Source organism: Ylistrum balloti, unplaced genomic scaffold (genome assembly GCF_031769215.1).
Source record: "Ylistrum balloti isolate Yb309-2 unplaced genomic scaffold, AGI_CSIRO_Ybal_v1 Utg369946, whole genome shotgun sequence".
NCBI lineage: Eukaryota > Metazoa > Mollusca > Bivalvia > Pectinida > Pectinidae > Ylistrum > Ylistrum balloti.
In genome coordinates, this window is record NW_026782051.1 from 1,373,922 (window position 1) to 1,385,793 (window position 11,872).

At 35.5% G+C, this 11,872-nt stretch overlaps 1 pseudogene; it reads right to left on the reverse strand.

Moving 5' to 3' along the window:
* Positions 1-4,841: 4,841 nt before the first annotated feature.
* Positions 4,842-11,623, reverse strand: LOC132547287 (caspase-7-like; annotated as a pseudogene).
* Between the last annotated feature and the right edge of the window lie 249 nt (positions 11,624-11,872).

Here is an 11,872-nt window from a genome sequence, read left to right on the forward strand (position 1 = left end):
TTTCAGTTGAAGTGAGGCAAAACAGACAGAAATCCTACGTCGTCTTGCAGTAGGCGAGTACCTTTTATATCTATAATGTGTATCCGTGCAAATTAAAACGTGTTTACTTGTTCACGCGGCATAATATCACCATAAAACTTCATTAACCAATAGAAATGTTTCAGATCATGCTTCACTTCCACAATAATTAAAAAAATATGAATGCTTATCTACAGAATGTACGGGAAATGTGGGAAATGAAGTGTAATTAATTGGTTTTCGTTAGTATTCCTTGTCATTTTGTTGTTAGAAACGTCATACCATACAATAACCTGATATTTACACGGATTGGTCAGGATTTACAGGTGGGCGTCCGCAATGAGGCAGAAGACTCTTACCTTGTTCCTTGCCGAAACGCAAAGTTTTATTCTCATTTAACCTTGTAATAATCTCGGTGTAAATCGTTTATCCCTCCTTTCATCATTCATAAGTTAAGTCATAATTGTTTGCTCAGTCAGGCAGCACCTCGTGCTTTTTTCTATTGAAAATCTACCAAAATGAACTCGAAATCAAAATTTCTTGGAATAATATTGTAAGCTAAGAACCATTCCAACAGGGAATGAGAGATCTTTTGGTCTGTATGTTAGCCAGGTTTTCAATATTTTCAGTCGATATTAAATCAATTAAACAATATGATCTTTCCGTAAACCAAGCCCTATGGGTCGGTCAGGTTCAATATTTACATGGCGGCTGTCGTCTATTAAGCAGAAGACTTTAACTCTTCCGGAAAACCTGGACTTATTTTCATTGTACTTTTTTCAGGAGTGCCCGTGTAATTTTTTCTGTTGATCATATTTTACCCTAGTTTTAATAAAACTGAGTTTGAATTACGATTATCTTTACTTGCTGGCATTTTCTTGCTGTTTTTATTGATACCTCATCAATCTGACCCATTCCATATTATCACTTATAACCTGAACTATACTAAAAGGATAAAGAAACGCAGAGTAAACTTTAAACCAGAAATTAACTATGATATCGGGCTACATTTAAAACGAAATTTTGTATACTTACAGATAAATTAAAGCTTAAAAATTTCCAAAATCTGTATTTTGCATCTGACAATTGGTTTAGAGGTACTAACGATTAAATTGAATGGACCCATAGGATTTTGAAATTAAAATTGAGCTGAGTCATCAATATCTTGTGTGTCCGCCGTTTGCTGTGGTCACGGCCCTTATTCTTCTTGTCATAGTGTTCATGAGAGCGTTAATCCGTCTTATGGGGATGTTGTCCCACTCTTCAAACAGAGCTCTGGTCAACTGCTCTCGACTAGCAGTGGGTGGCTGGCGCTTTCGAACCTGTCTATCCAATCGGTCCCAAAGATGGTCGATCGGAAACAAATCAGGGCTATATGGCGGCCAATCTATTGGTTGAATGTTGTTGTTGGCCAGAAAGACTTGGCAAATCCTTGCTACGTGAGGCCTAGCATTATCCTGCTGGAGGGTTAGATTATGCTGCTGTAAGAAAGGGATAACATGGGGTCGGAGGATCTCATCTCTATACTTAGCTGCTGTTAAATTGCCATCAATAACAACAAATTGTGATTTTAACCCGTGTGAGATTCCTCCCACACAATTACTGAACCGCCCCCAAACCCATCCCTCTCTACAACGCAAGCGTCCGTAAAACGTTCGCCACGACGTCGGTAGACACGTTGACGGCCGTCAGATCGATAAAGACAGAATCGAGACTCGTCCGTGAAGAAAACTTGTCTCCACTGCCTCAGTGGAAACCGTCGTGGAGCATGTGCAGCGACCCAGGCCATACGACGCTGACGTCGAGTAGGGGTAAGGTGTGGACCTACGTAGGGGCGACGTGCTCTTACACCAACTTCTCGTAATCGATTCCTTACAGTTTTTGAACTTATAGGACGCCCATGATTTCCACGAACATTAAGTGCCGATTACGCACATGAGAGACGACGATATATCGATCATGACGTCGTGACGTTACGCGCGGACGTCCTGACCTAGGTCGAACGGCCAATGGCCCAATTTCCCGAAGACGTCTTACAAGACGTTGTATAGTGGAAACATTAGCACCAAAGTGCCTAGCAACCTGATTTTGCAGCTGTCCTTGCATCAGCATCTGAATGGCCTGACCCCTCTGAACTACTGTGAGTCGTGCATTCTTAAAACGAAACAAATTCTCAATTAATTTTAGGGAAGCAGTTGGTCTGTATAAAGACTAACGAAGAGTGACTTGACCAACGCTGCATGAGACCAGAACAACACAGCGCACGAAATTCTTGTTTTTTGCTTCTTCCATTTACCAGAGCTGCGCAATGTACCGTGACTAAATTTTCGATACATGACAAGGTGTAATATGAACTCATTACTCAATCCACAAAGTTTCACTTTATTTGGAGAACGCGTTTTCAAAATATCGGAATAAATATTACCCTGCGTTTCTTTATCCTTTCAGTATATTTCAGATAGAAATCGAACAAGTTGTACTCAAAACTCCAAATGCATTTCTTCCGAAGTGATATGTTCGGACTTCTTGCCTTTTTATGTCCATACATATGCGTAGCTTACTCTGTTCAGAAGACACTGGAGACACTGAAATTTTAAACATAATTGACAGGTCTTGGTCATTACAATGTTTTTCAATACTTCTTATTTCACCAATACGTTAAATCGTATTTCGTCCATGACTTCCAAACAGGACTTCTATTGGTTGTGCTATAACTTGTATTCAAGTACATATCATCGTACATCTTGAGAGAAGACAACTTCAATCTCTCATTTTTTCAATGATAGATGTACATTACAAGCACATTAATAATCCAATGTTTGAAGCAGAAAACCCTACATTAGGTTTCGGAGTGCTTCGCAATATATGTACTAATTAGTATCATCCCGTATGATCTAGTTCATTTTAAACCTATCAGATTTAATCATGCTGTCCATCCTTTGAAATAAACATATAGGTTACAATGTTTCTACTAAATCATATCACTTTTATGAACAAAGATGGAAGGCGTTACCTTATTTGTATAGTGGAGTATGTATGATGTGCTAATAAACTAGGTCAGGGGTAGAAATTAGGTAAAGAAAAAACTTGAAAAACTGGAACTCGACCTGGAAATTAACTGTTGCAAAAATATCAAAACGCGCATCAACCAAAATACATGGTTCATACAAACTTTCCAAGACAAAATTCAAGGACTTTTCAAGGCTCAATTCACTTTTTTCAATGCTTTTTGTTCAGAAATATTAAGTACGTTTTACAATGACAAACGCAGAAAACATAATATGTATACCGATTTCAGATATTTCAATTAAGGTTAGTTTTGTCAGAGGTGTCTTAGGGTCATCATTCATATTCAACTGTATACCAAATCAAGTCTTTCAGAGCATTCACTTTGCTTTCAATCAAGTCAGTTAAGTTTTTGCACTGTTCAGTCCTTTCCTTTGCACTCCTGCGAAGGGAATTAGAATGAGACAAGTGAGTGAGATTACTTTCTACCTCAGTGAATCTGGTCCTGTTGAGCTTGCTTATTTCTTCCTCCAAAGCCTCACGCTTTCTTTTCTGCTCAGTTTTGTTTTCATGTCCCTAGCCTCATTGTTCTGCCAGGTATAAATCATACTTTTGCCTGGCTGCTCTAGCACTAGACAGTAGTTCTTTGGCAAGAGAGACAGTTTTCTGTTCAACTTTTATATTAGATATCTTTTTTTGTTTTTTAAACATTCCGTCGTGCATGCTTTAATCCTCCGACGTGACTCCTCAACGCCGATTCCCCCATCTTTCCGAGGTCTATATCTTTTGAACATCGTAAACTGTGGGCCTTACATCAATCGCCTTTCACTTCCCTTACCCAGTTATTTGCAGCGCGAAGCGGGGGGAAGTGCAGATTGCGCATCGTGTCCGCGCATGTTTGAATTACCTCCCTTTACCCTTAGTTGTGACTAAAGCCATGTACTGACGAATTGTGTGACGTAATGACGGCAGGTATAACTTATTTATCGATGTTTTCGTTTTACTCGAGACAAAATAAACATTTGAAATTGCGGAATATGTAAGATTCAAGGACTTTTCCGGGCATTGTTTCTAAATTCAAGGAGTTTCAAGGCCAAAATTTGTTTTCAAGGACTTTCCACCCCCACTGTAAATTCCAGTACTTTTCAAGACTGTGAGAACCATGAAATAATCCAGTCTCCATCACCCACTAGCCAAGTTATTACCGCACCTAGGTATATGTCAATGTCACGTGGCTTTAAAATGCACCGCTGCAATATTTTACAGCAATTAGAAAATGTTATATTGGCGACAGTAAAGAGAGTCCGCCCTGACCAAAAATGAATTAAACTCGGCTCGTAAAATAATGGAATTATGGATTTTTTAATCAAAACTAATAAAGAAAATCTTTGTGGACAAAGTCATATATATTGTCATAATATACGGATACGGCCATTAACTGGAAAAAAAATTACAGAAGAGCACGTAAACAGCTACCAGTATCGGTTAGATATGCTTTTAGAACAGAATCGAAATCCGTCCTCCAGATTCGAGACTGCCTAAATAGTAATCTCCAACACAAAATATTATTCTAAAAAAATGAAACCCTACATTGCCCAAATAGTAATCTCCAACACAAAATATTATTCTAAAAAAATGAAACCCTACATTGCCCACTTTAACATGACAAGACAAATTTTAGCAAGGATTTATTTTTTCAATTTTAATTAAAACCTTTATAATGGGGTAATCTAAATAACAAAAACATCACCCATGGCCACACCGAGAAACTGTATACTACTGTAACAAGTGCATGTCTGATTCTAATACAAACACTGTTTAGGGTTCTTGGTTTTTATTGAACTAAAGGTGGATATAAACTCTGAAACATAAAAATACATTACATGAGCACACTCTCAACGTTCATTCTTACACAAGGGCGATAAACCCGTCACGGTTATTGATACACATGTATTCGATTTTACACAATTACACATTTATACATAGTTATATTATTGTAAATTGTATTTTAGAATTTACAATATATTTTAAAAAAACAGTATATACAATTCTCTTACAGAAATATAAAAAAAATACGTTTACATGTTAATTTTATAGAATTAACATGCTTCAATTTCATTCACTCAAGATAGAATGTATACAAGACACAAAATTCATTCTGACACTCACCCCACGGGATTAGGTGGGAGTTTAAAGTAAAAAAATCTCCAACAGGGACGGGACGGGCTAAGCGACGACGCATCTACAAGGAAAACCAATCTTCTCCCGCGGACAAACAGGTTCTACACCCAAGGAGGGAAAGGTGTGAAGTGCCAAGAAAGCATGACAAGAAAGTCCGAAGAAAACCAGAGATGTTATTTGGTACTGTCCAATCAGATGTCTAATGTCAAGTCACATGTCATTACATGAATAATTAAAACATAATAGTGCAAAAGGTCACTACTTGACCTTTACACAACTTGCATAACAGACTTACATTAAGGTGACCTTGCTGTAGAACCAGATAATCAAAATTCTGGGTTAAAAGTAAGGGATATACACATATCTTGCGTTTTGCTAGCAGATGATACGCTACTTCTGTCTGCTTCGCTGTCTCTACTTCCAATAGAGTTAGACATTGTATACATCTACTCTGCTATGTGGCGCTTAAAATATAATTCCGCTAAAAGGTCTTATTTGGTAACATTCTGGTAATAATCCTATCATTCTTTTATCAGCAGGTTGTGTTTTCATTGTTAATGAACAAGATACATCATTGATCAGTATGGCCAACAATTAATTAACAGAGCCCATGTCACATGATTACATTATAACTGTACAGCTGGTGTTCCGTAGTTGACCAATGTCTATAAAAACATCTTCATATATACTGCAAAATTTGCCGTGAAATTTTCATACGTTTATCATTACAAGCTTTTCATCCAAGCGACCTGTGAATATCGCAACATTAGTAATGGCTATCAAAATATCCATGAGCTTCAGTATTGTCAGAGCAGCTATCCTGTGTCTGTTTCAAGGTCGTTCTGAGATGTTTTAGGATAGAAAAACATCTGCTTAGTTAATGTAGAAAAGGTTGACGGCACACCAAATTCCTCATCAATTGTGTTGTCATCATCTTCTAAGATACGCACAAAAGCTTTGTTTATGCTGAGAACAGAGATGAAATTTCTTTTGATTTATGTCCCTTTTCAAGTTTCAATATACAGAATTTTTTAAGACTTTCACACAAAGCCTGGACATAGTAAGATAATCCACGCTTCCTATTCCTTCCCCATCCAAATATGCCTGAAAAACAAATGAACATCACATAAAACTAAATACATGTTAAAGCCTTTTTTTCATTCAACACATCTCACTTTTACAAATTCACTTTGCAAAAAAATATCAACAATTAATATCCTCTTAATAAACAACTGTTATTTGTATACTGTTTATACATCTTACTCTTGGAGTATACAGTGAAATTTCCTTCAAGTCTTGTATGTGGGAAATAGTAAAAATCATCACTCAGAATACTACATATTAGACTTTTATGAAACAGAAAATGTTAATGCAATTTTTATATCTCTTATTAACAAAGATTACAAAATGTGTACATGTCATGTCTATTATTATTATTATTATTATGTCTACAGTGGGGAAATCAAACACATACGCACCATCTACACCACAAAACTGAACAAGACAATCTGCCATTGAAGGGAGAGATGTTGTCATCACACATCCATCTGAACCATCTCTTGCTGAGGATGGCACTGTTGCTTGTGTTTCATGTATTTCATATGGTGTACATCCCTGTTTGATATGAAAAAGCCTTCATATGTAGCATATAATGTATACTTTTCAGTCAAAGATTATGTTAATTGTAAATCATGTATATTTCCCATGGTATATAAAATTCCATTAATACACAAGGAGAGTCAAATGTGAGTTCAAATTCCTCGTGATTATTTGTATCAAAAGAACCCTTGATGAAATCCATGCCGATTCCGTTATCAATATCCGAGTCCATGTACCTCATAGCCTATCATTCATGAATTTAAATCCATTTCTAGACCACTTTTTGCAAAATCATGCATTCGCAAATATGTCTGAAGAGGTAAGTTTCTTGAAATAAAGTATTCGCAAAATCTAAGTGACTTACAGGATATAGGAGTTTAAACAATCCAGAGTGTTGTTATAAAATATAAGAAGGCAGAATCAAGCAGTCGCTATTGGATAGGAGTCCTTTGAATTTACTGGAAATATCATTAATTCTGTTCATAGTACATGTATAAACTAATCAGAGCCATGGTTCATTTCACAGGGATTTAACTATAGTCATTTCTCAACTATCAGGTTTTTGTTCCTTTCTGTTTATTACATATGTATAGATGATACCATTATCTAATATTAAAAGTGTAAACTTCATAAACACAAAGAAACGTTTTTTTTTTTTTTTTAAACAAGATTAATCACAATCTTAATTAAACAATACAAATCAATTTCTAACTTCACACACTTAAATGAGTCTTTATGAAAACATAAGAGGTATTTGTTTTTCTACAATGAATATACTTACATGTACGAAGAAAAGTTTAGGTTTCATTGCAAGAGATGGACAATGTTGAGGTTTGAAAAATTCTAGAATGGAGTAAAACTCGACAAATACATCATCAATTTCTCCTGGACAAACCACTGTACCTTCCAGTCCATATGACAAAATCACACAAACAAAACAGTCATGGTCAGAATGGTCATTTAGCATCGGATTAGTAGCTAAAATAGAAATATATGTGTGATCGATCACTTTCTGTAACCTGCCAAATTCTCTTCATTTCTTGAATGTACTTACTATCTAACATTTCTTTGTTTTTTTATTTTTCTTGATTCTATCACCAGATGTCATAGTGACATATAAACACCTCTCTTTCCAATCACTGCTCATATTTGTGCAGTGTTAGAAAAGTCAGATGAGTCAACAATGTACAGATATAATGTAATTAATGATTGATATCTTGATCCAACCAATGAATAAAGCAAAGCTGTTGAAAGTTTAAGAAAATGCCCGAATGAGCTGATAAATTACTGATTGATGACAACTCTATATTTTGATATACATGTAGCATACGTACCATCAGACAGTATTTGCAATAATTGTTCCCGAGATAGATTCTGATGAATCATTTCTTCTGACCCATCTGAAGTCTTGATTGGGCAGAACCCCAATTTCTGAAACTGATTTCTAAGAGTTTTTGCATCTCTCAATGATCCAGACCTTCTAGGGCGATCTTGTTTTGCTCTAAACTCTGAATTACTGATAATCAAACAATGCCCTCTGGACAAGTGGTCATGACGATATTCAAATGATGAAAAATCTTCTGTCGTTTTGGCTATCTTTTTCACAGTCCTGAAAATGTGATAGTAGATCAATGTTAGTCCATTATATGAAAAATGATATATCACTTATTACAGACCAACCAGAATAACAATCTAATGCATTCAAACACCAGATTTTATGTTTACACTAGTTCAATGCAGTTTTAGAAGCATTGAAAGAACAATTTATTTTGAGAAAAATAAGTATTTAATTACAACACCTTTACTTCATGGCAAAAATCCTATGTATGTTTTCTCTACATTTTCATTCATTCTTTAGGAAAATATCTATATTTGTTGACAACCTTCTTCTGTAGTATACTTGAAATATAATTTTTGCACTAACATAAATGAAAATCTGTAAGTGTTAAGGTATATTCACATTTTAAAATTAAAACATCTTTATTGAGAACTAGCTGTTTGAATTTTTGTTTATATACCAAAGTACATTGGTCCCTTTTTTATGCTTCAATCAACCTAATTTTGTGATTTTCTAATTAAAGATCACCGATTACTTTGCTTACATATTTGTCCTTTGTGGTCTTCCATCCATATCCATAGCTTTGACCCTAAATGCACATCCATTTTCCTGTGGCCACTGATCATGTGATACTCCAACCATCTTGACTGATGTTTCTTCATTATGTGCAGCAAATTCATTTCCGTCAGTTTCCAAATGATTTAAATCAGACACTTCTGAATTTGATTTCATCTTATCACCTTGACATGATGTGACAATTTGATCATGAGACTGCCCAGAAATTGATGAATTGTCTAATACTAGGCCTGAAATTCTATCAAATGAACCATCACCTGGGTTGTATTGGTCACCACGATCAGTTTTAAGGTCACCAGTAAATTCAGTGCATTTTTCTGAGTAGTTGTACGAGTCTGTCTCAAGGTCACAATAATCAGTTTTAAGGTCACCCGTTTTTGTATCTGCAGCTGTCTCAAGGTCATCATGTTTTGTATCTGCAGCTGCCCCTTGATCACAATGTAGTGAATCTATCAAAACTTCACTTCTATAAAACAAATCTGAATATCTGTCCATTCTGTCTTTGGGTTTACCAACACGAAATAATTCACTAGAACGAGTTCCAAAAATTTCAGACATGTTGCTTTACAGTATAATCAACTAATACTCTACACAATGGAAAGTTATCTGGCAGGATTTCTGTGATGCTTCTTTAGCCACCCTGATCCTTCGTCTTATATAGGTATTAATCCTGAATATCCACTATCATGTTGCAGATTATGCTGGTTCAAACATTAATTCTACATCCAGTATCGTATTCTTTCTTTACAGTTTTTTTCCTGTAAAATCAAACGATTAAGTGTAAAGGTACATGCATATCAATCAAGAGGACTAGCTGCCTTGACAGTCACTTGAGATAAGCAATATTGAATATAAAGGTGAATGTATAGTTATCAAGTGTCATAAAACAGAAATTGTGACATTGAATGTAGACAGTGTCAATATGTGCATTCCATCAAAACAAAATCAGGTTATTTCCAGTGGGAAATAACCAACATTATTTTGGTAATCAAAACCAAAGATGCTTCCATTCATGAAGAGCATTTGATTCTACCATATCTGGGGGTGGAAAAGTAGATTTTTAAAATCTAAGTCCATATGACCCCTTTTAGCCCCACCCATCAGGCCCTGGGTTCAGTCAGGGTCAAATGGGCATACTATCAGGCCATTACTCATAATTCTAACCAAGTCTTACATATTTCCATTGGAAATTAAACAAATTAAGCTCAAAAATCTAGTTTTCGTATGTAAACTATAGTAAATTTACCCACTCCCCACAGGATATGTGATACCCTGGGGCCATGAAATTCACATTTTTGGTAAAGCACCTTAAGATGCTTGCATTCATGAAGAGTATTTGATTCTATCATATCTGGGTCTTGTGAAGAAGATTTAAGTCAATATGACCCCTTTTGGCCCGGCCCATCAGCCCCTTGGGTTCAGTCAGAATCAAAATGGGCATACCATCAAGCCATCATTGTTATCTTTTATAAACTGATTTTAATAAAAATAAATGATTCATTCTTGGCAGTGTAATCGGTTAGGTGGAAAAGGCATCTTCATAGCAAATATATACTGATACTTCTAATGATAACGGCTCTCTTAGTGGTCACACAATGGATGGTTGTTTTGATCACACATCTTTCTGGTCAATCTTTATAATGTCATTGCCAACACCAGAGGAGAAGACACACATGAGTCTCAAATCTAAGGATGATTTCAATCAAATGTAAGCAAGTAACCTGAACTTATTCCACTACATTAAACTTTCCTATTGTTAACCGTGATGGCTCATAACAGAGCGATTAAAATTTCTTTCTTACTGGTATTTGATAGTAACTTAGCATAAGGCTCTGCCTCGACAAATAACACAGAGAAATATATATCTTGAAAAAAGGAAATTCAGTAACAATCAGCAAAAGGTTCTTTCATAAGTTTATGAGTAATCTTTAAGAGACAGAAATGTTATTTGATGTGACTTTTGAGGATAACTGAATTCTGAAAAATTGTATTTACTATTTCACAATAAATTGATATTCAAACATGACATCAAATATATTTACGTGCTGTTAATAATGATTAGTTCTAAAGCTTGGGAGGACTTTTGATATACAAAAGACATGAATTTAGCATATTTTGCAGTTTCATCATGACAAAACTGGACAGATAAAACATGAAATTATGTGTAATTTTTGCTTTTAATTAAAGTGTCAATTACTTCATATAGTTGTGTAGTTGATAGGATTATGTTTATTCATATTATAGGCTGCGATAGTAATAAATATAGCACACAGTAAGAGCTATTCTCCTTAGCCCCATTGAAAAATTATTTTCACACATAGGTCAGCTCTAGGTATCCTACTGGTAGTCTATTACTGTAATAGTTTAGACTATTTAAAAGTTACATTAAACACAAAATGATGATATTTGAATGAATACTTGGTGCACTTGAGTATAGTTTGATCAGAGACGTATATATACGTCTCTGGTTTGATGTACCCGACATTTTAGCATATTTGAGTAACAGGAGTATATTATCAAATTTAGTGCTGATCATATCGAGAATAATGGTAGATGAATTCCTCAAAAGGAAGCTACAAAAACTCGGTTACCTGAGTTGTCGTGTAGCTCTTAAGAAAGTCTTGTCGAACTAAAGCTGTCAGAGCTACCAGCAGAGACGTATGTCATAAATCTCTGCTAATACGTCTCACGTCTCTGCTACCAGCAACCGTTGCTTTGGTAATTTTCAGTAAGCTAAATATAGTTCCGAAAGTGGGTATAAAATTGTACGTCAACCCCGACCTGGATCATACCCAATAAGTCGGTGCAAATGATTTCTAATTTATTAACTGATGAATAAAATGGCAACGACTGAAATTCGCTGGTTTTTTTTAATGAAAATTAAAAGAAAAAGTCACCACCATACGTTGATTTATCTGTGTTGGCGGACGACTC